The sequence below is a fragment of the Oncorhynchus clarkii genome, chromosome 24, assembly GCF_045791955.1.
Source record: "Oncorhynchus clarkii lewisi isolate Uvic-CL-2024 chromosome 24, UVic_Ocla_1.0, whole genome shotgun sequence".
Lineage (NCBI taxonomy): Eukaryota > Metazoa > Chordata > Actinopteri > Salmoniformes > Salmonidae > Oncorhynchus > Oncorhynchus clarkii.
The window spans coordinates 14,587,365-14,613,903 of NC_092170.1; the positions used below are offsets into that span (position 1 = coordinate 14,587,365).

The window sequence follows — 26,539 nt, forward strand, 5'->3', positions numbered from 1 at the left end:
GAATAAAACAGGTGTAGACCTTACAGTGAAATGCTTACTTACAAGCCCCTAACCGACAGGGCAGTTAAAATCACACAGTTTTCCGGTACTGCTGGTGCTCTCATGCATGTTTCAGTGTTATTTGCCTCGAAGCGAGCATAGAAGTAGTTTAGCTCGTCCGGGAGACTTGTGTCACTGGGCAGCTCTCGGCTGGGCTTCCCTTTGTAGTCTGTAATGGTTTGCAGTCCCTGCCACATCCAACTACCATCAGGGTTGGTGTAGTACTACTCGTTCTTGGTCCTGTATTGACACTTTACCTGTTTGATGGTTCGTCGGAGGGCATAGCGGGATTTCTTATAAGCTTCCGGGTTAGAGTCCCGCTCCTTGAAAGCAGCAGCTCAAGCCTTTAGCTCAGTGCGGATTCTGCCTTTAATCCATGGTTTCTGATCGGGGTATGTACAGTGGGGCAAAAAAGTATTTAGTCAGCCACCACTTGTGGAAGTTCTCCCACTTAAAAAGATGAGAGAGGCCTGTAATTTTCATCACTTCAACTATGACAGACAAAATAAGAAAAAAATCCAGAAAATCACATTGTAGGATTTTTAATGAATTTATTTGCAAATTATGGTGGAAAATAAGTATTTGGTCAATAACAAAAGTTTATCTCAATACTTTGTTATATACCCTTTGTTGGCAATGACAGAGGTCAAATGTTTTCTGTAAGTCTTCACAAGGTTTTCACACACTGTTGCTGGTATTTTGGCCCATTCCTCCATGCAGATCTCCTCTAGAGCAGTGATGTTTTGGGGCTGTTGCTGGGCAACCCGGACTTTCAACTCCCTCCAAAGATTTTCTATGGGGTTGAGATCTGGAGACTGGCTAGGCCACTCCAGGACCTTGAAATGCTTCTTACGAAGCCACTCCTTCGTTGCCCGGGTGGTGTGTTTGGGATCATTGTCATGCTGAAAGACCCAGCCGCGTTTCATCTTCAATGCCCTTGCTGATGGAAGGCGGTTTTCACTCAAAATCTCACGATACATGGCCCCATTCATTCTTTCCTTTACACGGATCAGTCGTCCTTGTCCCTTTGCAGAAAAACAGCCCCAAAGCATGATGTTTCCACCCCCATGCTTCACAGTAGGTATGGTGTCCTTTGGATGCAACTCAGCATTCTTTGTCCTCCAAACACGACGAGTTGATTTTTTACCAAAAAGTTATATTTTGGTTTCATCTGACCATATGACATTTTCCCAATCTTCTTCTGGATCATCCAAATGCTCTCTAGCAAACTTCAGACGGGCCTGGACATGTACTGGCTTAAGCAGGGGGACACGTCTGGCACTGCAGGATTTGAGTCCCTGGCGGCGTAGTGTGTTACTGATGGTAGGCTTTGTTACTTTGGTCCCAGCTCTCTGCAGGTCATTCACTAGGTCCCCCTGTGTGGTTCTGGGATTTTTGCTCACCGTTCTTGTGATCATTTTGACCCCACGGGGTGAGATCTTGCGTGGAGCCCCAGATCGAGGGAGATTATCAGTGGTCTTGTATGTCTTCCATTTCCTAATAATTGCTCCCACAGTTGATTTCTTCAAACCAAGCTGCTTACCTATTGCAGATTCAGTCTTCCCAGCCTGATGCAGGTCTACAATTTTTTTTCTGGTGTCCTTTGACAGCTCTTTGGTCTTGGCCATAGTGGAGTTTGTAGTGTGACTGTTTGAGGTTGTGGACAGGTGTCTTTTATACTGATAACAAGTTCAAACAGGTGCCATTAATACAGGTAACGAGTGGAGGACAGAGGAGCCTCTTAAAGAAGAAGTTACAGGTCTGTGAGAGCCAGAAATCTTGCTTGTTTGTAGGTGACCAAATACATATTTTCCACCATAATTTGCAAATAAATTCATTAAAAATCCTACAATGTGATTTTCTAATTTTCTCTGTCATAGTTGAAGTGTACATATGATGAAAATTACAGGCCTCTCTCATCTTTTTAAGTGGGAGAACTTGCACAATTGGTGGCTGACTAAATACTTTTTTGCCCCACTGTACGTACGGTCACTGTGGGAACGACATGATCGATGCACTTATTGATGACGCCAATGACAGATGCGGTGTACTCCTCAATGCCATTGGAGGAATAGCGGAACATGTTCCAGTCTGTGCTAGCAAAACAGTCCTGTAGCTTAGCATCTGCTTCATCTGACCACTTTTTTATTGATCTAGTCACTGGTGCTTCCTGCTTTAATTTTTGCTTGTAAGCAGGAATCAGGAGGATAGAGTTATGGTCAGATTTGCCAAATGGAAGGCAAGGGAGAGCTTTGTATGCATTTCTGCATGTGGAGTATAGGTGGTCCAGAGTTATTTTCCCTCTGGTTGCACATTTAACATGTTGATAGAAATTAGGTAAAACTGATATAAGTTTCCCTCCATTAAAGTCCCCGGCTACTAGGACCGACACCTCTGGGTGAGCGTTTTCTTGTTTGCTTATGGCGGAATACAGCTCATTCAATGCTATCTTGGTGCCAGCCTCTGATGGTGGTGGTTTGTAAACATCTACAAAGAATTTAGATGAAAACTCTCTTGGTAGGTAATGTGGTCTGCAGCTTATCATGATCAACTCTACCTCAGGCGATCAATGGCTTGAGACTTCCTTAGATATCATGCACCAGATGTTGCTTACAAAAATACATAGACCACCACCCCTTGTCTTACCAGACGCCGCTGTTCTATCCTGCAGGTACAGCTGTATGTTGATATTGTCGTCGTTCAGCCACGACTTTGTGAAGCATAAGATGTTACAGTTTTTAATGTCCCGTTTAATCTTCCCAATAACTTGTCCATTTTATTGTCCAACGATTGCATGTTTGCGAGCAGAATTGAGGGAAGTGGGGGTTTATTCGATCGCCTCCTACACCTCAGAAGGCAGCCAGCCCTCCGGCCTCTCTTTCTCCGCCTCCTCTTCACGCAGATCACTGGGGTCAGGGCCTGTTCCCGAGGGAGCCGTATATCCTCCACCTCGGGTCGTGAAAGAAAAAAAAGGATTCAGCTGGTCCGTGGTGAGTAATCGCAGTCCTGATGTCTAGAAGTTATTTTCGGTCATAAGAGATAGTTGCAGCAACATTATGTACAAAAATAGTTTACAAAATAAGTTACAAACAACGCAGATAAATGAACAAAAAACACTATTGGTTGGGGGCATTTAGGGTCATTGTCCTGTTGGAAGGTGAACATGCGCCCCCAGTCTGAGGTCCTGACTGCATTGGAGCATGTTTTCATCAAGGATCTCTCTCTACTTTGCTCCGTGCATCTTTCCCTCAATCCTGACTAGTCTCCCAGTCCCTGCTGCTGAAAAACATCCCCACAGCATGATGCTGCCACCACCATGCTTCATCGTAAGGATGGTGCCAGGTTTCCTCCAGACGTGATGCTTGGCATTCATGCCAAAGAGTTCAATCTTTGTTTCATCAGACCAGAGAATCTTGTTTCTCATGGTTCGAGAGTCCTTTAGGTGCCTTTTGGCAAACTACAAGCAGGCTGTCATGTGCCTTTTACTGAGGAGTGGCTTCCGTCTAGCCACTCTACCGTAAACGCTTGATTGGTGGAGTGCTGCAGGGATGGTTGTCCTTCTGTGATTTTCTCCACAGAGGAACTCTGGAGCTCTGTCAGAGTGACCATTGGGTTCTTGGGCACCTCCCTGTCCAAGGACCTTCTCCCACGATTGCTCAGTTTGGCATGGTGGCCAGCTCTAGGAAGAGTATTGGTGGTTCCAAACTTCTTCCATTTAAGAATGATGGAGGCCACTGTGTTCTTGGGGACATTCAATGCTGCAGAATTGTTTTTGTACCCAGACCTGTGCCTCGACACAATCCTGTCTCTGAGCTCTACGGACAATTCTTTCAACCTCATGGTTTGGTTTTTGCTCTGACATGCACTGTCAACTGCGGGACCTTATATAGACAGGTGTGTGCCTTTCCAAATCATGTCCAATTAATTGAATTTACCACAGGTGGACTTGTAAAACCATCTTAAGGATGATCAACGAAGACAAGACGCACCTGAGCTCAATTTCAAGTCTCATAGCAAAGGGTCTGAATACTTATGTAAATCAGCCATTTCTGTTTTTGATTTATAATATGTTAGCAAAAATAGATTGATGAGGATTTAAAAAAAATGTAATCCATTTTAGAATGGAAAGGGGTCTCAATACTTTCCGAATGCACTGTATACAGTGGCAATTTTAGCATGTAATACAATTTTAAAAAATACAAATAGTGGGATGCATGCCAGCAAAGCCACAACACTAAACAATATATTCATTGCACTATAACAGGGACAAACGGTGCCCATAAACTGTCAGGGCCTACATAAAGCTGTCCCAACATCAGTCCCAACATCTTACCACTGCTACACCTGGCTATCAGCGGAGCCTTGTCTGGCAGTGAAACAGTTCATTCAGCCTCATTTACTGCCTTTTAAAATCACATAGCGTATATGCCTGACTTACTTAAACAAATGTGGTTTCTAATGACAATTGATATGTACAAACTATGGCATAAGGGGACAACAAGCGGATAAGAGGCAATCCGTGATTTCGATTAAGACATTAATGAGCAATCTAGGACGGACGTAGTCAGTATAACTTTTTGTTTAGCACTTTTGAAATGCAGCTGCTCAGAATTCAGAACATGGGCCATTCTTACAGTGTTCTCCCTGTACACCAAGTCAGAACCGTAGGATACATAAAGGGGGCATATAAGCAGACAATGAAAGCTCTTACAAAATTTGATGATTACATTTCTCTAAAACAGGTTATAGGCTACATGTGCACCACCAAGTCAGAACATTAGGCAAAATGAAGAGGGGTAAATAGACCAAATTATTAGGGTGAGGCACATGGGCTACTAACAGCTTGCTACACAATATACACTTAGTATTACTTTCTTAGCTACAGTATACATATCTCCCTGGCATATTACATAATTTATGCAGCAGCATACAATACATTTTTGCACTCACCATGTTATGCTGTGATCACTTGAACAGGAAGGTGGCACGGCAGTCCTTCGTTGTCAAATTATTTCAAAGTCTGGCATTCTCTGGATTTATGGTGCTTTCAAGACAACTAGGAACTCTGAAAAAAACAAGTTCAACTCATGATGACGTCATTGATCTTCAGGTCATAGCTTTAGAAAGAGACCAAAGCTCCCGATTTACAGTTCCGAGTTGGATGACCGCTCAAAACGTATTTCCCAGCTGTCTTGAACTCACTGATGTCATGTTTTTGCAGTTCCGAAGCACAAATCATGCTTCATTGACAGTGCGGACAATGTTGAATGTTTATCATTTTATACTTGGAAAAGAGACACTTAATCCCAGATTTGGGAACACACAGCCACTCCACTGAATAGCAGGTTTGTGATTGCTGTGCAATGCTTGCAGTTAGCCACTCACGGATTCCTTCCAAACCACTCATTGTTGAATTTGAGATTTCCAACTTGTTGTGTAATGTTTATGTCCAATTGCCGATGACCACCGATACGTTTTATCTACAATTTCTCTTCATTATTTCTCTTCATTTGACAAGGATTAAAAAGGATTGGCCAGTAGATTGTCAAATTGATTCATGATGATGACTGCTAGCTAAGATTTTAAAAGTATGATGTTGACATGATCAGTCCAATCCAAGCTACTGTAGATATAAAGAGATTTGACATCATTTTATCTGTGACCAATGACCTTTAGCCTTCTTGGATGGGCACTTCTAATGTAACTCTATGGCAGCACCCAAGGGGCTAGAATTTCCGAGGTCTCTCCTTCGACTTGGAGGTGACGTACTGTCCCCACGAGTGACAGAACACTGAGCTAATCATGGTGCAACTAGAGAACATTACCAACACCTACACTCCATATTTTCCGGTGGCTGGCCTACTACCACAGAAAGCACCGAGTTAGGCTGAAACACCTGCATTTTGGAGCTGCCTTACTCAGGAAAACAAAAAAGAGACCATGTTTGTATGCGGCTTTAGTAACTAAATTATTTTTAATTTGTTTGTATTGTTTGCAAACTGATATGTGACACGTATTAATGCCAAAATAACATGCAAAACAGGTATGTTGAACACAGAAGCATTTTTCTAAAAATGTGAGGCTCAAGATAGGGCAAAATAAGGATTTTAGTCTCCTGACTTCTAAAACAAGATTTTAGTTTCCTCTTTTCTGAAAAGAGAGTTTAGCTTCTCTTTCAAAGGAAGGCCAGGCTTTGATTAATCTCCGAGCCAAGAAACACAACTGTGAGTAGAAGAGCCACAAACACATACATACACACACACACACACATGTAGCCACACACACACACACATACATGCACTCACACACAAAAATGCACGCACGCACGCACACACACACACATGCACGCACATACACAATCACGCAGACACACACACACAGCCCCAAACTCTGAGCCGGCAGGGCGATAAGGGTAGGGGAAGTATGTGGGTGTGAAATAGCTGTGGTGTGGGATTTTCTGGATTCACACAATTTACTCTGTTTTTTCTAAATGCAGGTCCTGCTTTTTATTACAGTCTAAACTGATGGGAATCTGTGTATTCACCCACGCAGCATCCTGCCATTCTTTACTTAATGCAGCACAGATATCATCCCACACACACACATTGAACAAGCAAAACAAACCCACATGAAACACAGAAACAGATATGTTCAGTATACACCCACATACACATTAAACACATATAATGCATGTTGAAGGATCTTAAACAAACACAGATTCTCTACACATATGCTCAACACATGTTTACACACACACACACACACACACACACACACACACACACACACACACACACACACACACACACACACACACACACACACACACACACACACACACACACACACACACACACACACACACACACACACACCATGCCTGACAGAGATCTCTGGGTGATGTTGAACACAGAAGCATTAGCAGAGTAACGTACAGTACTGCATTCACCCAGAGTAGTGCTGTATTCTGGGGTCCTTCAGTGGATCAGAGGGAGTAGGATGATGTTGTCCTGAGACACTGATCTGAAGTCATGTTTCCATTTCCCCCCTTGATTTAATGTCAGGATATTGGGAGCCATCTATTAGTAAGGATGATGGCCTGACAAGGCTGCCTTTGTCCATAATTAATGCAGACGTGATAAGCGTGCCATGGAACATGGAGCGGACTATACATCAATAATGGGGGTAATGGACCCTGTAAGGCAGAATTATTAAGCACAGCACAAGAGGCCCTTGTGTCAAATTAATAGCACTTATGTTTAGAGGAGTGATTTGTTTGCTTTTCACGCATTAGACAGTATAGTCCAGTGGTTCCTAACTGCGGGGCGTGAGGGGTAGGCAGGGGAGAAGCGGGGGGGATTTTATCTAGTTATGGTTTTGGAGGAGTAACTCGACCAACCAGGAACAGTATTATTGTTACTATAATGGTCATAGCAGGGCCTAATCCTGATAGGACTATACAGGCCACTAAACTGTGATTGATTGTGTTTTTGTTTATCTGTTTAAAGCAGAGGGCCCTGGTATCGCATGTCCCTAATAGAGGCCGATTACTGCTAGAAATATGATGCTGCATAAATTAGGCTCGTTGATGTTCCTCTTCCACTGAATTCACGTCATAATGCTCTGGTAATTGAATTTGGTGCATTAGCTGTTGTTTATGAGAAACGGACTGGTGGGCTAGGAGTCTTTTAGAAGTAGACAACAAAAACAGATGACAGTACATTGAGGATTTGTTAAAACTGGCTTCTATAGAAAATGTATATATTTAAGGTTCTTTGACTTGAAGACTGATTTATTATTCATATTTATTTAGGCCTATTTCACAATAGGGTTAACTGAGCCTGAGATTACCAACACTTAACATGATGGTGTTACAGTAGGCTATAGACTAAGAGGCCTACCTTCACTGTAGACTTTGTTCTAATGCGTTAAGCCAAGTCTAAGTGCAGGGGCCCATTGCCATCGTTTACAGGTAGGGAATGTAGGCCTATAGGCATGAATAGAAATTGATTGAGCAACCACTGACATGACATACTGTATTAATTAATGAGCTATAGCCTCGGCTACACTTTTGGCTTAGATTAGAATATATTATATAAATGCTGTTTTATGGTTGCTCCCATAACTGTGTTCTCTGGGGTCTTCTATGTGCTAATGTGAAGTCATACACTCTCTTAATGGGACCCATTGCAAACCACACTGACAGAGCCATTCATTTTTAATGAGGCGAGATCTGTCGCCACCCCCTTTTAATGGTTAAAGTAGATTACAATAGATGTGTACCAATCCCTTTAATACACTACACTGCGTTAGATTTAAAAACAACTAGGGCAAATCTTTTTTAAAGTAACTATTTACCAATTGTGATGTGAAGTCCTGATTCTGTAACTCTATGAGGGGTTTCCACTGATGTAATAGAATATTCCTTACACACAAATTCACAGTTAGAAAATTAGAAAACAACCCTGTAAAATGTAATGAATAAAGAATGTAATCATGTCAACAATGCTTTAAATGACAAAATAGAGATTCAAGCATGAAAAAGACTTGATTTGTCTGTTTTACAAAGTGTCGAACGAGGCCAACAATGACTATGTATTTTAGTCCTGGCTCCTGGCATGTCTACAGCAGCCACAGATGACTCGTTTCGCAGTCCTCCAAACTCTCTTTAGCAACCCTTTCTTCTTGGGAGATTTGCGAAGGTCACCTAAAAGATAAGATGAAGCATTTTAGTATTCATCTCCAAATCCGCTACACTCGTTGGAGAGAGTGTACATGTGATTTGTTGGCCCACCTGTTTTGTTTGGAGGCTTGGTTTCTCCTGAGCTTTCAATTCTGTCTGTCCTAGTTTCAATGAGGTTGGAAAGTCTGCTGCACACTGTAAACAGACAAATATCACCACAGTTGTAACTCACTAAACCGCATCTATGTGACTTACAGACTGTAGTTGTATTCATATAATAATAATAATATATGCAATTTAGCACAACGCTGGCGGTGCAAGCGCCATTCTCTACCAACCCGAACCATTCAGGATGACATAGAGCTTACCCTTCTCCACATACAAGTGCATTTCTAGTATTTTGGTGGCCCTAAGCGAGATCTGGTTGGGGCACCCCCCACCTCAACATTTTTTTTAATTTTACCTTTATTTAACTAGGCAAGTCAGTTAAGAACAAATTCTTATTTTCAATGGGCCTCAGTTCTGCCCCTGAACTGCCTGTTCAGGGGCAGAATGACAGATTTGTACCTTGTCAGCTCGGGGATTTGAACTTGCAACCTTCCGGTCCAACGTTCTAACCCTGCCGCCCCTGCCGCTCCAGTGATACTCCTCTTTTTTGAGATAACATCTCTGGTCCAGTAGCAGCAGAGGGAACAACGTTTCAGACAAAACAACTTACATACACTAAAACAACATTAAACAAAACTATAAACACACATACAGTACAACAATTACATATTACATTAAAAACACAAACGTCTTGACTAAAAACAGTTGGCCTAAAAACAATTACATTCTTCCATGATATATACATCGATCAAGTGTTTAAACTCCACCAACGAAACTAGATCATCACATTTTAAAATGTTCAGGAGAGAATTCCAGGACCACGGAGCTAAGTAACTAAAACTATTTCTACCATGACCTGTTCTAATTTTTGGTACTGTTAGAAGCAAATCAGAATGGGACCGTAATTTATATTTATCTACTGACCTGGCTAAAAAAGAACAGAGATAAAATGGCATTTTACCCAATATGGCCTTATAAATCAGTGTATACCCGTGTTTAAGCCTACACAAGGTCAATGACGACCAGCCAACAGAGCTGTAGAGATCACAATGATGTGTTAGACATTTCTGATTTGTAATGAACCTGAGGGCTGCATGATACACTGAATCAAGTGCTGTCAGGGTAGTGGCTGAGGCCTGCATATATATATATATACAGTGGGGCAAAAAAGTATTTAGTCAGCCACCAATTGTGCAAGTTCTCCCACTTAAAAAGATGAGAGAGGCCTGTAATTTTCATCATAGGTACACTTCAACTCTGACAGACAAATTGAGGGAAAAACATCCAGAAAATCACATTGTAGGATTTTTAATGAATTTATTTGCAAATTATGGTGGGAAATAAGTATTTACAACCATCCGCCATTATACATTGTGTACGATTTGATAGGTAATTTATAAACCAATCTAGAGCATGTGTCACGCCCTGACCTTAGAGAGACGTTTTATTTCTCTATTTGGTTAGGTCAGGGTGTGATGTGGGGTGGGCATTCTATTTTTTGTTTTCTAGGTTTCTTTATTTCTACGTTTTGGCCGGGTATGGTTCTCAATCAGGGACAGCTGTCTATTGTTGTCTCTGATTGGGAATCATACTTAGGTAGCCCTTTTTTCCTCCTTTCAGTGTGGGTAGTTAACTTTGTTTGTGGCACTTTGCCCTGTAAGCTTCACAGTCGTTTTGTACTGTTTATTGTTTTTGTTGGCAACATTATCAAATAAAGGAAAATGTACACTCACCACGCTGCACCTTGGTCTACTTCCCATGACGATCGTGACAGCATGACCAGTAATTCCACAACATTTGAACCTTTGCACTAACACAGCATGGTCCACGGTGTCAAAAGCCTTCGACAAAGCAATAAAAACAGACACACAATGTAACTTCTTATCAAGAGCACAGTGGATGTCATTTAAAACCTTCAATGTTGCTGAAACAGTGCTGTGGCCAGACCTGCAACCTGATTGCATTCCATCTAAGATGTTGTTTTCTTGGAAGTAGACCTTTAGCTGCCTACTAACTAAGGACTCCAGTACCTTTGACAGTACAGACAATTTTGATAGGGGTCGATAGTTGTCAAGTAGCGAGGGATCTCCACCTTTCAGGATAGGCAGAACAAAAGCAGATTTCCGTAACTTGGGGATTTCCTTAACATCAAGCGTGAGGGGGGAGCAATGATGTCTGCGGCTAGGTGTAGGAGGCGGGGGTCCAGTTCATCAGGCCCAGGGGATTTTTTTTATTTTATTTTAATTTCTTAGCAGCAGCAGAAAGAAAAATGTGCAGCTTTAAAGCTGATTTCCTACAGTTCTACACATTTTGCCATGGGATGGAGAGAACATGTTGCAGTTTTAAAGCTAATCTCCTGAAATGTTTGACATTTTGCCATGACTTGTGCCATGTTCATATGATATCTGAGTGAGAAGGACAAACTAAATCAATGGGGGCCCACTGGAGGTCAGGACCCCTGGGCACGTGCCTTGCATGCCTCGTCAATACTTTGTGCCTGGTCAATAAAAAGGTTTAGATAGCTGAAAAGACTAACTTACCGAGCAATCTATAAAATGCTATCTGACATGAGCTAATTGAGTGACTGTCAGTGACTGACAGAACACATTTCAAAGTTGCAAGTTGTGTATTATACTATCCTAGTGGTTCCCAAACTTTTTATAGTCCTGAACCCCTTCAAACATTCAACCTCCAGCTATGTACCCCCTCTAAGCACCAGGGTCAGCTACGTACCCCCTCTAAGCACCAGGGTCAGCTACGTACCCCCTCTAAGCACCAGGGTCAGCTACGTACCCCCTCTAAGCATCAGGGTCAGCTACGTACCCCCTCTAAGCACCAGGGTCAGCTACGTACCCCCTCTAAGCACCAGGGTCAGCTACGTACCCCCTCTAAGCACCAGGGTCAGCTACGTACCCCCTCTAAGCACCAGGGTCAGCTACGTACCCCCTCTAAGCACCAGGGTCAGCTACGTACCCCCTCTAAGCACCAGGGTCAGCGCACTCTCAAATGTTGTTTTATGCCATCATTGTTAGCCTGCCACACACACTATACAATACATTTATTAAGCATAAGAATAAGTGTGAGTTTTTGTCACAACCCGGCTCTTGAGAAGTGACAAAGAACTCTTATAGGACCAGGGCACAAAAAATATATATAATAATAATCAATAATTTTGCTCTTTATTTAGCCATCTTACATATAAAACTTTATTTGTTTATCGAAATTGAGAATAACTCACCACAGATTAATGAGAAGGGTGTGCTTCTAAGGATGTACATAACTCTGCAATGTTGGGTTGTATTGGAGAGAGTTTCAGTCTTTTTCCACACACAGTCTGTGCCTGTATTTAGTTTTCATGATAGTGAGGGCCGAGAATCCACTCTCACATAAGTACATGGTTGCAAAGGGCATCAGTGTCTTAACAGCACGATTTGCCAAGGCAAAATACTCTGAGCGCAATCAAATCGAGAAATCTGGCAGTGGCTTCTGATTAAATTACATTTTCACAGAACCGCTTGTTGCAATTTTGATGAGGCTCTCTTGTTCAGATATCGGTAAATGGACTGGAGGCAGGGCATGAAAGGGATAATCATCCGTTTCGGGAAAGTACCTGTGAATTTCACACCCGACTCACTCAGGTGCTTCGCTATATCACATTTTTCATTGTCTGTAATCTTGAGTTCATTTGCACACAAAACAATCAGACAATGATGTTACAGACCAGTGTGTTGTCCGTGTTAATGCAGACAGAGAATAGTTCCAAATTAGAATAGTTCCAACAGCACATTGAATATAGTTGCGGAGAGTCCCTGTGATCCTAGATTCATTCAGGCGGAAAAAAACATCACCCAGATAGGCCAGTCGTGTGAGAAACTCGTCATCATGCAAGCGGTCAGACAAGTGAAAATGATGGTCAGTGAAGAAAACTTTAATCTCGTCTCTCAATTTAAAAAAATTGGCCAATACTTTGCCCCTTGATAACCAGCGCACTTCTGTATGTTGTAAAAGCGTTACATGGTCTCTGCCCATATCATTGCATAGCGCAGAAAATACACGAGAGTTCAGGGGCCTTGCTTTAACAAAGTTAACCATTTTCACTGTAGTGTCCAAAATGTCATTCAAGCTGTCAGGCATTCCCTTGGCAGCAAGATCCTTGCCAAGTGGCGTCGGGAGCAATTGCTTGCACGCGTTACCACTCCACTATGTCTCCCTGTTATGGCTTTTGTGCCATCAGTACAGATACCAACACATCTTGACCACCAAAGTCCATTTGATGCCACAAAGCTGTCCAGTACTTTAAAAATATCCTCTCCTGTTGTTCTAGTTTCCAGTGGTTTGCAGAAAAGGATGTCTTCCTTAATTGACCCCCCATAAACGTAATGGACATCTAGCTGTGCCAGGCCCACCACGTCTGTTGACTCATCCAGCTGTAACGCATAGAATTCACTGGCTTGTATGCGAAGCAGTAATTGTTTCAAAACATCTCCTGCCATGTCACTGACGCGTCGTGAAACAGTGTTGTTTGATGAATGCACCCCAGTTTGGGAATACATGTACTATCCTATCTACTATCTACTAACAGTAAGTTGAGACCCCAATAAAAATGTATATACATTTTGGGGGTTGGGGGCCCCGCTTCTGCCTAGAAATGGCACTGTCTCCATGACCTTTGATCCTACAACACCTGCAGGTTTGTTATCGATGGCAGATGGGGTCCAGAAATAGAGCGACTTTTCAGTCACCATACTGGAGACATTAAAGCACAGCTCCTTGTCCTCCCAAAGTGCTCAGAGCATTTCATATGATTCTGTATGTAAATCTGAGCCACTCCATCTGGTATGTTTTCATTTGTGGATGTCTATCATCCATTTCATATCACATGTTACAAATTGCAATTCGTAACTACGAAACGAAATGTAATTCGTATGATATGTCATGAATTGCAATTCGTATAATATTTTATGAATGCAATTCATACAATATGTTACCAATTTTCAAAATGTACAGTATGTTACAAATTTGCAAAATGTATGATATGTTACAAATTCCAATTTGTTGTTGCTAACATTAGGGGACACTCATGTGGACACTACGTCACCGCAAAATCTACAGGGAGAGCTAGAAAGTTCAAGCCTCCTTGGGTGCTGCCAAAGATTTACATTAGAAGTGCCCATCCATGAAAGCTCAAGGTCATTGGCCACAGATAAAATGACGTCAAATCACGTTATATAGCTTGGACTGATCATGTCAACATCATACTTTTAAAATCTTAGCTAGCAGTCATCATCATGAATCAAGTCGAGAATCTACTGGCAAATCCTTTTCAATCATTGTCATATGATATAAATTATAGATAAAATGTTTCGGAGGATGCATGACTCGACCTTCGCCTCCCAAGCCCGTTAGTGAGTTGCAGCGATGAGACAAGATCGAGATTGGGAAGAAAAAGGGGGTTAACATTTTTTATAAATAAACGTATCGGTGCTCATCGGACATTGTACATAAACATTACACAACAAGTTGGAAAAGCAAAGCAATCATTATTTTGCGTCCCCTGTCTGCTATTCGGTGGAGAGGGTGTGTGGTCCAAGTCTGGGTTTAAGGGTCTCTTTTCCAAGCTTAAAAGGATAAACATTTACCAGTGGTGTAAAGTACTTCAGTAAAAATACTTTAAAGTACCACTTAATTAAGTTGTTTTTTGTGTGTCTGTACTTTTACTTTTTTCAGTTATTCATGATATTACTTTTAATACTTAAGTATATTTTAGCAACTACATTTACTTTTGATAATTAAGTATATTTAAAACTAAATAGTTTTAGACTTGAAAGCGCCCTAAATCCAGAGAATGCCAGACTTTGATGAAAAAGTTTAATGACCGAATTTGCCGCACCAGCTTCCTGTTCAAGTTAGCACAGCACAACGCTGAGTCCAAGAGTGTCTTGGAGTATGCTTCTGCATAAATGATGTAATATGCCAGGGAGATATGTATACTGTAGAAAGTAATACTAACATGCTGACCAAACAGGACACATCGCGTGCGCAAGTGTTGCAAGATAAATTTAGAAATCCATGTTATTCAATTATTGCACCCACACTGCTCGAGCGCGCCAACGAGCGTCTGCGACGCCAAGTGCTAAATTAGAAGTCGTTCCTATTTCTGACGCAGATCGCGCTGAAAGTCATCTCCTCATTGGTTTATAGAAGCAGGTACCCACGTACCATCTCCTCATTGGTTGTACCCACGTGGGTGATTGAAAGACGAACTTTGTTGCCGGTTGTCGTGGTAATACAATGAAAGTTTAGATGCGATCACCATATAAGTTCAAAGATGAAAAAGCCTGGAAGGAGGAGAGATGACTAGAATCGATTCGGTTGACCGTTTTATGTGTGGATTAATTGTCGGAGTAGAGGTCCTTGTGCATTTCAGGTAAAATAACAACTCAATGTTTATATCCCAGGACAAATTAGCTAGCAACAGCAAGCTAGTTAAATAGGACAAATTAACATTAGCTAGCAAGTGCAAGCTAGCTAGCTAAATTGCCATACATGTTTAATGCTTTTCGACCTGTCCCCAAATTAATGTCATTGGTTCAGAGTTTGTTTTGATATTTTAACATGCGTGTCATGATCCCGTTTGGTGTGGGGGGGCAAAATAAATGTATGCACGATAGCGCACGATGGCGAACGCGCGCAGACGGTTTGGGTTCCGTGTCAGTGTATGTTGTGTAGTAAACTGTTGGCTGCCCATGTGCCTCACCCTAATAATTTGGTCCCTTTAACCTCATAACTTAGCCTACTGTTCTGAATTGGGGGTGCACATGTAGCCTATACGCTGTTTTATAGAAATGTCATCATTGGGAGCGGAGCTAGCATGTTGGAGTGAAAGGCTGTGTGTGAGAGAGGCTCCTGCAACTTTTTTGCGAAACAATCTAACTTAACCTACTTTATGGCACTTTTACGTCTCTTTCTAATACAATATTGTAACTTTCTATGTGAAAATGCAAAGTAATAAGCGACCAAAGGACAATAAATCCACATCGGAGGCCTGCTCCCCACCAAACAACGAGACAGACATGGTGGAAGGCACAGGTAACAACGTGACACTTACAGAACTTACCCGGGCTCTGGGAGAACTACGTGTTGCTATGGCTGAGGATTTTAAGGCTACTATTGCTGAACTGGACACCAAAATCGAGAGCACGATTTGAACGGTTGCTTCGCAGGGCCAGAGTATTGTGGACCTTGAGAAAGCTGCTGAATTCAACGCTGGTAGGATCTACGAGTTAGAGAAGCTATGCACGTCCTTGCAGGATAGTGTGCAGATGCTTTCTGTGAAAGTGGTCGACCTAGAGGGCCGATCCAGACGTCATAACCTTCTCGTTGTTGGTCTGGCAGAGGGGGTGGAGGCTGGCTCTCGCCACACCGACTTCTTCGCCAAGCTATTAAGGGATGCAATGTGATCGGATGTCTTTTTTCCCCAGCTGTACCGTGCACATCGCGCTCTTGTCCCAGTGCCTGGTCCGGGCCAACGTCCTCGCCCAGTAATCATCTGTTGTCAAGACCGAGGATCTTATCCTGCGCGAGGCTCGAACGTTACATAAAGGACACCCCTTCCATGTCTATGAGGATTATGCGGCAAAGCATTGCGCCGACTACAGAGGTGTCATGAGGGCATTGAAGATGAAACGTGGCTGGGTCTTTCAGCATGACAACGGGCAACGAAGGAGTGGCTTCGTAAGAAGCATTTCAAGGTCCTGGAGTGGCCTAGCCAGTCTCCAGATCTCAACCCCATAGAAAATCTTTGGAGGGAGTTGAAAGTCCGTGTTGCCCAGCAACAGCCCCAAAACATCACTGCTCGAGAGGAGATCTGCATGGAGGAATGGGCCAAAATACCAGCAACAGTGTGTGAAAACCTTGTGAAGACTTACAGAAAACATTTGACCTCTGTCATTGCCAACAAAGGGTATATAACAAAGTATTGAGATAAACTTTTGTTCCGGACCAAATACTTATTTTCCACCATAATTTGCAAATAAATTCATTAAAAATCCTACAATGTGATATTCTGGATTTTCTTCTTCTCATTTTGTCTGTCATAGTTGAAGTGTACCTATGATGAAAATTACAGGCCTCTCTCAGCTTTTAAGTGGGAGAACTTGCACAATTGGTGGCTGACTAAATACTTTTTTGCCCCACTGTACATGTAAAGCGGATCCTAACCCCTTAATTATGCAAAACTTTTTGGAGGACTATAATCTCCCTGTCCTGAACCAGGAAGATTCTAACTTCCTGAATAAGGAAATATCTCTTGGAGAAATTCGAGAAACAATTAAATCTTTAAAGAGTGGCAAGACCCGGGCCCAGATGGATACCCAGGTGAATTCTGTAAAACTCTCCCTACCTGCATACAATGTTGGTTCAGACTGGCTTTATCCCTAACAGAAACTCATTCTTCAATCTCAGGCGCCTCTTCAACATTATGTATTCTCAGAGGTTAGCTAACGTGGACCTTGCCATTATATCTCTTGACGCCGAAAAGGCGTTTGACCAAGTTGAGTGGTCCTATCTATTCAAGGTCCTACAGAAATATAATATTGGAGATGGGTTCATAAATTGGATCCAGCTTTTATATTGGAACCTGTGTGCGAGAATACTCATTAACCAATCATTGTCGCCCTGATTTAACCTTTACAGAGGGACAAGGCAGGGTTGTGCGCTGTCGCCTATACTCTTCGCCCTAATTATTGAACCTCTCCCTCAGACGATTAGATCTCATGCAACAATACACGGCTATAATACTAAAGATACTCTAAATAAGATTTCTCTATATGCAGATGACATTCTCCTCTATATAACAGAACCCCAAGCAAGTATCCCAGCTATCCTTGATGTGATTCATTTGTTTGGTAGCTTCTCGGGATACAGAATAAATTGTAACAAGAGCAAATTAATGCCCATACGGTTGCAAAACACCTCCTGGCTAAATTTCAGAATAGTTTACCTACCTAGGAATTGGTCGGTAGGGGTGTCCTTGTCTCATCGCGCACCAGCGACTCCTGTGGCGGGCTGGGCGCAGTGTGCGCTAACCAAGGTGGCCAGGTGCACAGTGTTTCCTCCGACACATTGGTGCGGCTGGCTTCCGGGTTGGATACCCGCTGTGTTAAGAAGCTGTGCGGCTTGGTTGGGTTGTGTATCGGAGGACGCATGACTTTCAACCTTCGTCTCTCCCGAGCCCGTACGGGAGTTGTAGCAATGAGACAAGATAGTAGCTACTACAACAATTGGATACCACGAAATTGGGGAGAAAAAGGGGTAAAATTCAAAAAGAAAAAGAAAAAAAAGAAAACACCTCCCAACATTTGGGAATGCTAAACCTTCCATGTTTGACGGATGCATAAAAATATGCCCCACCTCAGATAAACTGATATCACATCTATATGATGCTTTTCAATCTGTTGGCAGATGCCATTAAGGCAAAATGGGAGGAAGAACTAGGGACTGACATCTCGGTGGCAGACTGGGAAGAGAGCTTGGAGTATATCCACACATGCTCCATTAATTCCAGACATCGTCTCATACAATTCAAGGTATTACACAGATTACATTATTCCAAAACTAAACTGCATAGGATATTTCCTGATACATCCCCTATGTGTGATAAATGTCAGGCTGCGCAGGGTACACTACTCCACTGCTTTGCCCTGTGCTTTAACTTGTATGGTTATTGGTGTGGATTTTTTAGGATCCTCTCTGAAGCTCTGGAGACTTCAATAGACCCAGACCCTCTTCTGATAATCCTGGGAGTGTCTGATTCCCTAAACAGATTAACCAACCCCCCAAAACAACTCATCTCTTACATTCTCATTTCAGCAAAAAAATGTATCTTGTTGTTTTGGAAAAGGAGGGAAGCTCCCTCTACCAAATTATGTCTCAGCGAATTGGCAAACACTGTACACTTAGAAAGAATGAGATATATTCTGAACAATAAATTATCCAAATTTGATCAAATCAGGCAGCCTTTCCTCTCTTGGACCAGTCGGCGCTGTGAATATGTACTTATTAACACACTCTCAATTGTAATATCTTAATCTACCTTTGGGCAGCATGTGCTGGCCCCGCCACCCGAGCAGTTGAGAGGGGAATAGGGGGGAATAAGGGGGAGGGGAATAGGGGGGAATAAGGGGGAGGGGAATAAGGGGGTGGGGGTGACATCTACCCTCTTTCTTTCTACCTGTTGTTGTTCTGTATGTCTTATTTTATACCTAGAACTCTGGGTCTTGTTGTTTCTGTCTGCTCTTTTATGTTTAGATAAAAATTGCATGCTTGTCTTTTATACCTATACACCATTATTGTGCATGTTCAATAAAAAATATTTTAACAAAAAATAAATAATAATGTCATCATTGAATATTGTAAGAGCTTTCATTGTCTGTTTATATGCCCCCTTTATTTATCATACGGTTCTGACTTGGTGTACAGGGAGAACAATGTATGATCGGCCCATTTAAAAAGTGCTGAATAAATAGTGATATTGACTATGTCCGTCTTAGCTCAGTCATTAATGTTTTCATTGAAATACAGATTGCCTCTTATCCTGTCATCATTCCCTTATGCCATAGTTTGTACATCTCAAATGTCAGTAGAAACCACACTTGTTTAAGCAAGTCAGCCATATCAGTTATGTTTTTAAAAAAGGCGGTAACTGAGGCTGAAAGAACTGTTTCGCTGCCAGACAAGCCTCCGCTGATAGTCAGATGTAGCGGTGGCAAGGATTCACTCCATGGTGCTGAAAAGAAAGCTCTGCTGTTGGGACAGCTTTATGTAGGCCCTAACAGTTTGTGGGCACCGTTTGTCCCCATCATGGTGCAATTACTGTAGTGTTGTGAAGTGTAGTGGCTTTGCTGGCATGCATCTAAAAAGAATGTTGAGTTTGCTCCATCAAGATTTCCATGCTAAAATCGCCACTGGTTAAAGGTTAGGGGAAGGGTTAACTAACATGCTAAGTAGTTCCAATGTAGCTCAAAAGTAGTAGTTACAAAATTGCTAATTAGCTAAAGTTGTCTGTGATGCGAATCGAACACGCAATCTTTGGGTTGCTAGACGTTTGCGTTATACACCCCTCCATCCATTCTACATGAAGGCATCAATATTGAGTTGGTAAGCATGGAATTCTGTAACATATGTAGCTCAGAGGAAACCTGGCCCAGGTTCTCTTCACAATCCAGGTAGTTTATTCAACCCTCGCAGGAGAGCCTTGCTCTTTGGAGCTTTGGTGAACTCGTCTTCCTCACATCTTCACAATTCACATGGCAGGCTCAATTGGAAAGATGGTATGGACACATTTGTCTATGATGTCCAGAAATAGGGCATAAGGGACATTACCAGTAGACGTTAGTGTCCAGTAGCTCACAGCTTTGTGCTCTCCACAGTATCCAGGTTTTACATGTTACTGTCCATACATATTGGGAAGGAGTTTCATCATGGCTCTCACAATCAGGCAGGCGATATCTCTGGACACCATTTGGTTCCTGGAGGAGACACTACACTGAAGGATCATCTTGGATTCTGAGCTCTAGGCCAGTTGATCATAGACAGAGGCTACAATCTGTTTTGCCTCTGCTGGTTTCAAGTAGAAGTTTACCTCTGTTTCTCCACTAGCCACTGACATTGGTTCTTCAGATCATCCAGAAAGGGCAAGTGCCTCAGGAAGTGTTTGGCATCCTCCTTTGGGGCACCACAGTAGATTTGGTGCAGAAGTTTGGTCACAATAGTGTGCAGAGTGGCAGAACCAATCACAAGAAGTTCTCTATAGACAAGAGTGTGTCTCGGGAGTTCTGTATATAACAAAGGTTTACACAGGAGGAGGGTCTAGTCTTGTGGCTACATGTGATAAGCTAATTGACACTTAGAGAGATCAGCTTTCATGACCGTTTCGGTAACTTTGCTATCTCCAGCACTCAAGGCTTTTCTCAAGGCAATGGGGCCACCAGCCGCACTCAGCAGGTCATTAAGTATAGAGCTCACAATCCTGAATCCCACAGGCCTGGAGAAGAGGATCTGCAGCTGCTTTGTATCAGTGAAAGTATCTGTGAAGTGCAGAGTACCAGCCAGGTCCTGCAGCACAGACATCACCACCCACATGATCAGGTTGGCCATGCAATGCTGGTGTATCCCTCTTCCTCAGAGGAGTCTGCAGGGTTGGCTCCAATGCTAAGAATCAGACTGGTGACAATTTCCACCACCACCCAAGATGAACTCTGTAGATGGGAGGCTGGGAGGTAGGTCAAGTGACTGACAATGTCCTCAATGGCCTTTTGGAGTAAGCTTCTGCTCATAAACCCAATTGATTTCCTTTGAGCCACAGTCTGATCTCCACTTGCAGCGTTTATGCTACAGCAAAACAGAAAATAAAGGTCACAAGTTCAGAGACTATAAAAACTACAGGAAACAATGGAACTGATAGCTAATGAAGACCTGTATCAAGTGAAGTAACAGACTCACGGGTTAAGGGAGGAGTACAGTGACTCTCCATGCCCATTCAGTCGCTGAGAGAATGGTCTGTCACCGTGGGATGCAGTGCATGCAAAGTACAGAAAATGTATCTTGTACCAGGTCCAACTCCCTCTTATGGAGTTTCAGGTGAGTGTTCACCTCCCACACATTAACAGTGCTAACTTCAACAACAAAAATAGTGACAAAAATATTAGTCCCAGAATAAAATGATTTAATTTTTTTATTTAAAACGAGACAAGACAAAACTCTCTGTGACTAGAATCTGACTAAGTGGACTGGACAAGAGTTTTTGGAGAGATTTAAAGCTTTTCAGTGATAAGTACAAATAATATTAGCAGAACCGATGCACAGCGCAGTTCTGTTCAGCAGTGGGAAGGTTGTGTCCCACCTGGCAAACACAGCCTACATTAGCTGGTGAACTGCGGCGGAGCAAGCAATGAGTGTGGGCAGACCAGGCCCCCAGTGTCCGGTCTGGAGCTTGAAGTCATGAGCTCTGCTGGTCTGCTAGCAGTGCCAGCCCTGGTCTGCCTAGAAAGCCGATGTAAATAACAATCGACAGAACGTCCAAACAAAAAAAGTCTCCCGGTTGACTCTCTCAGGCACAATGAAAACGACTACATCGACCATGATCCTTTGCTAGTTACAGCCACTTTCACCATGATCTTTTGCATTTTTTTTGGTGTCATTCAGCCCCACTCAGCCCTGACCTTATTCTATTTAGTTTATTTGAGGTACTTTAACTTTTGAAACTCAATTAACGTGTTTAATTTTTTATTTTATTTATTTTTTATATTTACTTTAGTGTTATTTGATGTTTCTTTAGAGAAAATATACATGTCGTGATGTCCTATGTTTTTTAGTTTATGTATTGTAATTAGAAATGTAATAATAATATAAATATATTTAAAAAATGTGCTTCAAATTCAATGCTTCCGGCATCATGCGCCATCGGGAGTTTTACATAGGAATGATTGGATGACGTCAGCGCTATCATTATCTACTGGTTTTAATAGAAAGCAATAGTAATGCCGTCTTTTTGTAGGCACTAATTCCACTATGGTTCGTTGGACAAAGCCTACAGGAACATGAAAGGAGTTATTTTTGGAAATAAGGTCTGTGGTAAACACAGGCATTGGAGATCTTATACCTTTTGTTCTATGAGATACATTTCATCAGCTCTTGTGAATTCTGAAGCATTTATGTAATAAAAAAAGCACATAAAGGCTTCATAATTCATAAAGGCCATGTTAACTGACTGATATTATCAAAACGTATAAGATCTCCTAAGCCTGTGTTAACCTCACACCTTATTTTTGAAGTTTATCACAAAACCCATTTTTTTTCTCCATTAATTTTCCCCATAGGAATAGAGCGCCACAGTGGACACATCATAATACCCATATAACCTAGCTGTCAAACAAGGAAATTGTTCTAAATGTTTTTTCACCTTTCATTTTTCCCATAGAGGATTTTAGAACCACTTCAAACAAGGTCTGTGTTTCATGTAGGCTTTCACTGGTGTGACATTTTGATAACTGTGTAAATCTCTCACGGACAAGTTTACTTTTATCAATATATTTGTCTCTATTTCCTCTCAGATTCGAAAATGCTAATTAGCATTAAAGTAGAAAACATGCAAGACTACAAATCTCTGCAAGCTCCTGCACGTCATCTCTAGCTGACACCTTTGCTGTCAGCTAGCTAGCCACCTTGATCCAAAATGAACAATGAAAATAGAAACTCATATGTGCTGGTTTATTTATGCATTAGTGTTGCAGGAATTAAATTCCTCTGTTTTAATACCCAATTAAAATGAATCACTCTGTCAATTCATAAGATATTGTATGAGCCTTATTTGTATAAAATGGACAGAGCCCAGTCTTAAAGTCAACCAGCAGCTTTTATTCACGAGAGTACTCCCCATTACACATTTTACCACAGGTTATAAACTGAAAATGACGTCATTAGTTTTAGTACCAGCCCGTGTCATCTCCGCTCTAGTACAATGGCTGTATGGTTCTCACGTCTCTCCCTATTTAAGATAATATATGACCGAGCCAAGGTCAGCTTGTGTAGATAAGCCTTCTAGCCAGTCTGGCTATAAGTTCATTCATTTCTACCATGGTACAGACAGTCATTGTTCTAATTCTTGATTATATTTACACACATTGTATTCAGTACTAGGATTAAAAATAAAGTTCATACATATACAGTAACATAATAGTATTCTGATTAGTACATATACAGTAACATAATAGTATTCTGATTAGTCAGTCCTGATTGAAATGTATACATAATTAGTCATCATTGATAAAAATTCCCTTAACAATTAGGTCTTCTGTCTTGTATAGAATACCATCCTAGTAGCAGTCAGGTATTTACATTGTGCCATGAATATTATTATTTTGCAAAGTAGCTAGCTACCCACCTACATGATATTAGCAACATACCCTTATTTTACCATATCCTCTTCTCCTTCAGTCAGCGGAGGTCTTTATTTAATCCCTTATCATATCTGCCAACTATATGAACAAGGTGAAATCTACTTCCATTCATGGTGTCAGAATCCACTGCTGTATTAAAGCTATTCATAACTAACTTGTTGCCATGTTCTGTTGCAGATTCAAAGCCAGATTAGCTCATTGCAGAATGTATCCATTATCATGAATAAGCATATTTTTTTGACAAGAATGCATCTAGTCACCCACCAATCCCGTCAAACACCTGAACTCCAACAATGACATGTTAATAAACAAAAATACTAAACAATGCATACATACATAACATATAAACATTTATTAATCAATGCTACAGACCTGGGACATCGAAGATCACCATATGAACTCTTATTACTATCAGAGAGCCACAGATTCTTCTTATTTTCCATTTTAGGAATTAAACCAGCACAAATAACACAACATGTAAAACAGCATATTGTGATTTTTGGTGGGTGAGATACAAATGGAGAAACAACTGAATGTGTAAGGTAGGTTTATTATAAAATACTAGGTCAACTCCAGCAGAATAAGAAACACACTCAATAGACTCAAAACAAGGAAGCCATGCCTGAACGCAGCTATATCAACACCCTTCTTGTCAATGTAACAGGCCCATATTGCTGATGTCAGTTGTGAGCAGAACATTTACCACTACATTCAGTCTGAACCACAAAATAAGCAGGACAGTATTACACTGGTGAAAAAAAATTACAAAAACAGTGCACCGCAACACTTTGTTTACTTAGACGTTATCAAATCAGGAGAAGAACCAATGTAGGAAGCAGCATAGAGAAAATGGGTGAAGTTAGGGTGGGTTTATAGAGATAAGATGGAGAGTTCCAAAATGTCTGATGTTGAGGGACCATGGGGCATAAAAGGCACTGTGGAATAAGGGGTAGCTAGAGGGATTATTGGTTGTGGAATAAACAAAATGGGGGCTGGTGTGCTTCTGCAGCCCTTTTATGTCGTTGTCACAAATATCCAGTCATACACAGGGTCTCTGTGTGTCCCTCATGCCGTCTCAGTTGCAGCATTCAAATCGTGTGTTTGTGAATCACAACATTAAAGACAATGAGTGATCACAGCATTTCCAGAAATTAAGCCATACCAAATACAACTTAAGCATTGAGGACAGCCTTTTGTTGACAACATGGCGGTTTACACTATGTCTACTGTGTGTGAATGATAGAAGAATCTGACCCAAGCTGTAGGTCCATTTCAGTGTGTGGTCACTTAGGTCTGCACATCAACCAGTATTGGGATAATTGGAGACTTGGGATGCAAGTTCTGCTTGAATGTCTTCTGGTCCGCATCTATAAAGGTCAAGTACAAAATGTAGGAAGTTAATCTGTGGATTAGATTGAATTCAAGTTTAACACCAGAGGATGCTGGTGGGAGGAGCTATAAGAGGATGGGCTCATTGTAATGGCTGGAAAGGAATATTGGAACAGAGTCAAACATGTGGTTTCCATATGTTTGATACCGTTCCATTCCAGTCATAGCAATGACCACATCCTCCTATAACTCGTCCCACCAGCCTCCACTGGTTAAAACAAATAATAAACTAGGCACACACAGTACCAACCAATACTACTCACCTGACAGCCAAGGCAGGTGTGGACCAGTGCTGCCTTCGCTGCAGTCTTCTGGTCCATAGTTGCTCCCTTAGCAGCCACTGCCTTGGCATCAGTCAACTAGTTCAACTTCAAATTGAGAGTGGAGCATGTGTTATACAGTTGAAGTCGAAAGTTTACGTACACTTAGGTTGGAGTCATTAAAACTCATTTTTCAACCACTCCACAAATTTCTTGTTAACAAAATATATTTTTGGCAAGTCGGTTAGGACATCTATTTTGTGCATGACAAGTAATTTTTCCAACAATTGTTTACAGACAGAGCGAAATATAAGTGAAATCTATCACAATTCCAGTGGGTCAGAAGTTTACATACACTAAGTTGATTGTGCCTTTAAACAGCTTGGAAAATTCCAGAAAATTATGTCATGGCTTTAGAAGCTTCTGATAGACTAATTGACATAATTTGAGTCAATTGGAGGTGTACCTGTGGATGTAACTCAAGACCTATCTTCAAACTCAGTGCCTCTTTGCTTTACATTATGATAAAATCTAAATAAATCAGCCCAAAATTGTAGACCTCCATGCTGGAGGAAACAGGTACAGAAGTATTTATATCCAAAGTAAAATGAGTCCTATATCGACATAACCTGAAAGGCCGCTCAGCAAGGAAGAAGCCACTGCTCCAAAACCACCATAAAAAAGCCAGACTACGGTTTGCAACTGCACATGGGGGCAAAGATCATACTTTTTGGAGAAATGTCCTCTGGTCTGATGAAACAAAAATAGAACTGTTTGGCCATAATGACCATCGTTATGTTTGGAGGAAAAAGGGGGAGTCTTGCAAGCTGAAGAACACCATCCCAACCGTGAAGCACGGGGGTGGCAGCATCATGTTGTGGGGGTGCTTTGCTGCAGGAGGGACTGGTGCACTTCAAAAAATAGATGGCATCATGAGGAAGGACAATTATGTGGATGGACAATTATGTGGATATACTGAAGGAACCGCTCAAGACATCAGTCAGGAAGATAAAGCTTGGTCGCAAATAGGTCTTCCAAATGGACAATGACGCCAAGCATACTTCCAAAGTTGTGGCAAAATGTTTTAAGGACAACAAAGTCAA

The 26,539-nt window shown here is 41.7% G+C and overlaps 1 long non-coding RNA gene across 1 annotated transcript in view; it reads right to left on the reverse strand.

Moving 5' to 3' along the window:
- Nucleotides 1-8,509: 8,509 nt before the first annotated feature.
- LOC139382990 (uncharacterized) overlaps nt 8,510-26,539 on the reverse strand; it is a 29,902-nt gene continuing 11,872 nt past the window's right edge. The window contains exons 4-7 of the long non-coding RNA XR_011628679.1: nt 10,564-10,671; nt 9,290-9,391; nt 8,834-8,917; nt 8,510-8,746 (exon numbers count right to left, since the gene is read on the reverse strand). This is a non-coding gene — a long non-coding RNA (uncharacterized lncRNA). The remainder of the gene's footprint in view (nt 8,747-8,833; nt 8,918-9,289; nt 9,392-10,563; nt 10,672-26,539) is intronic.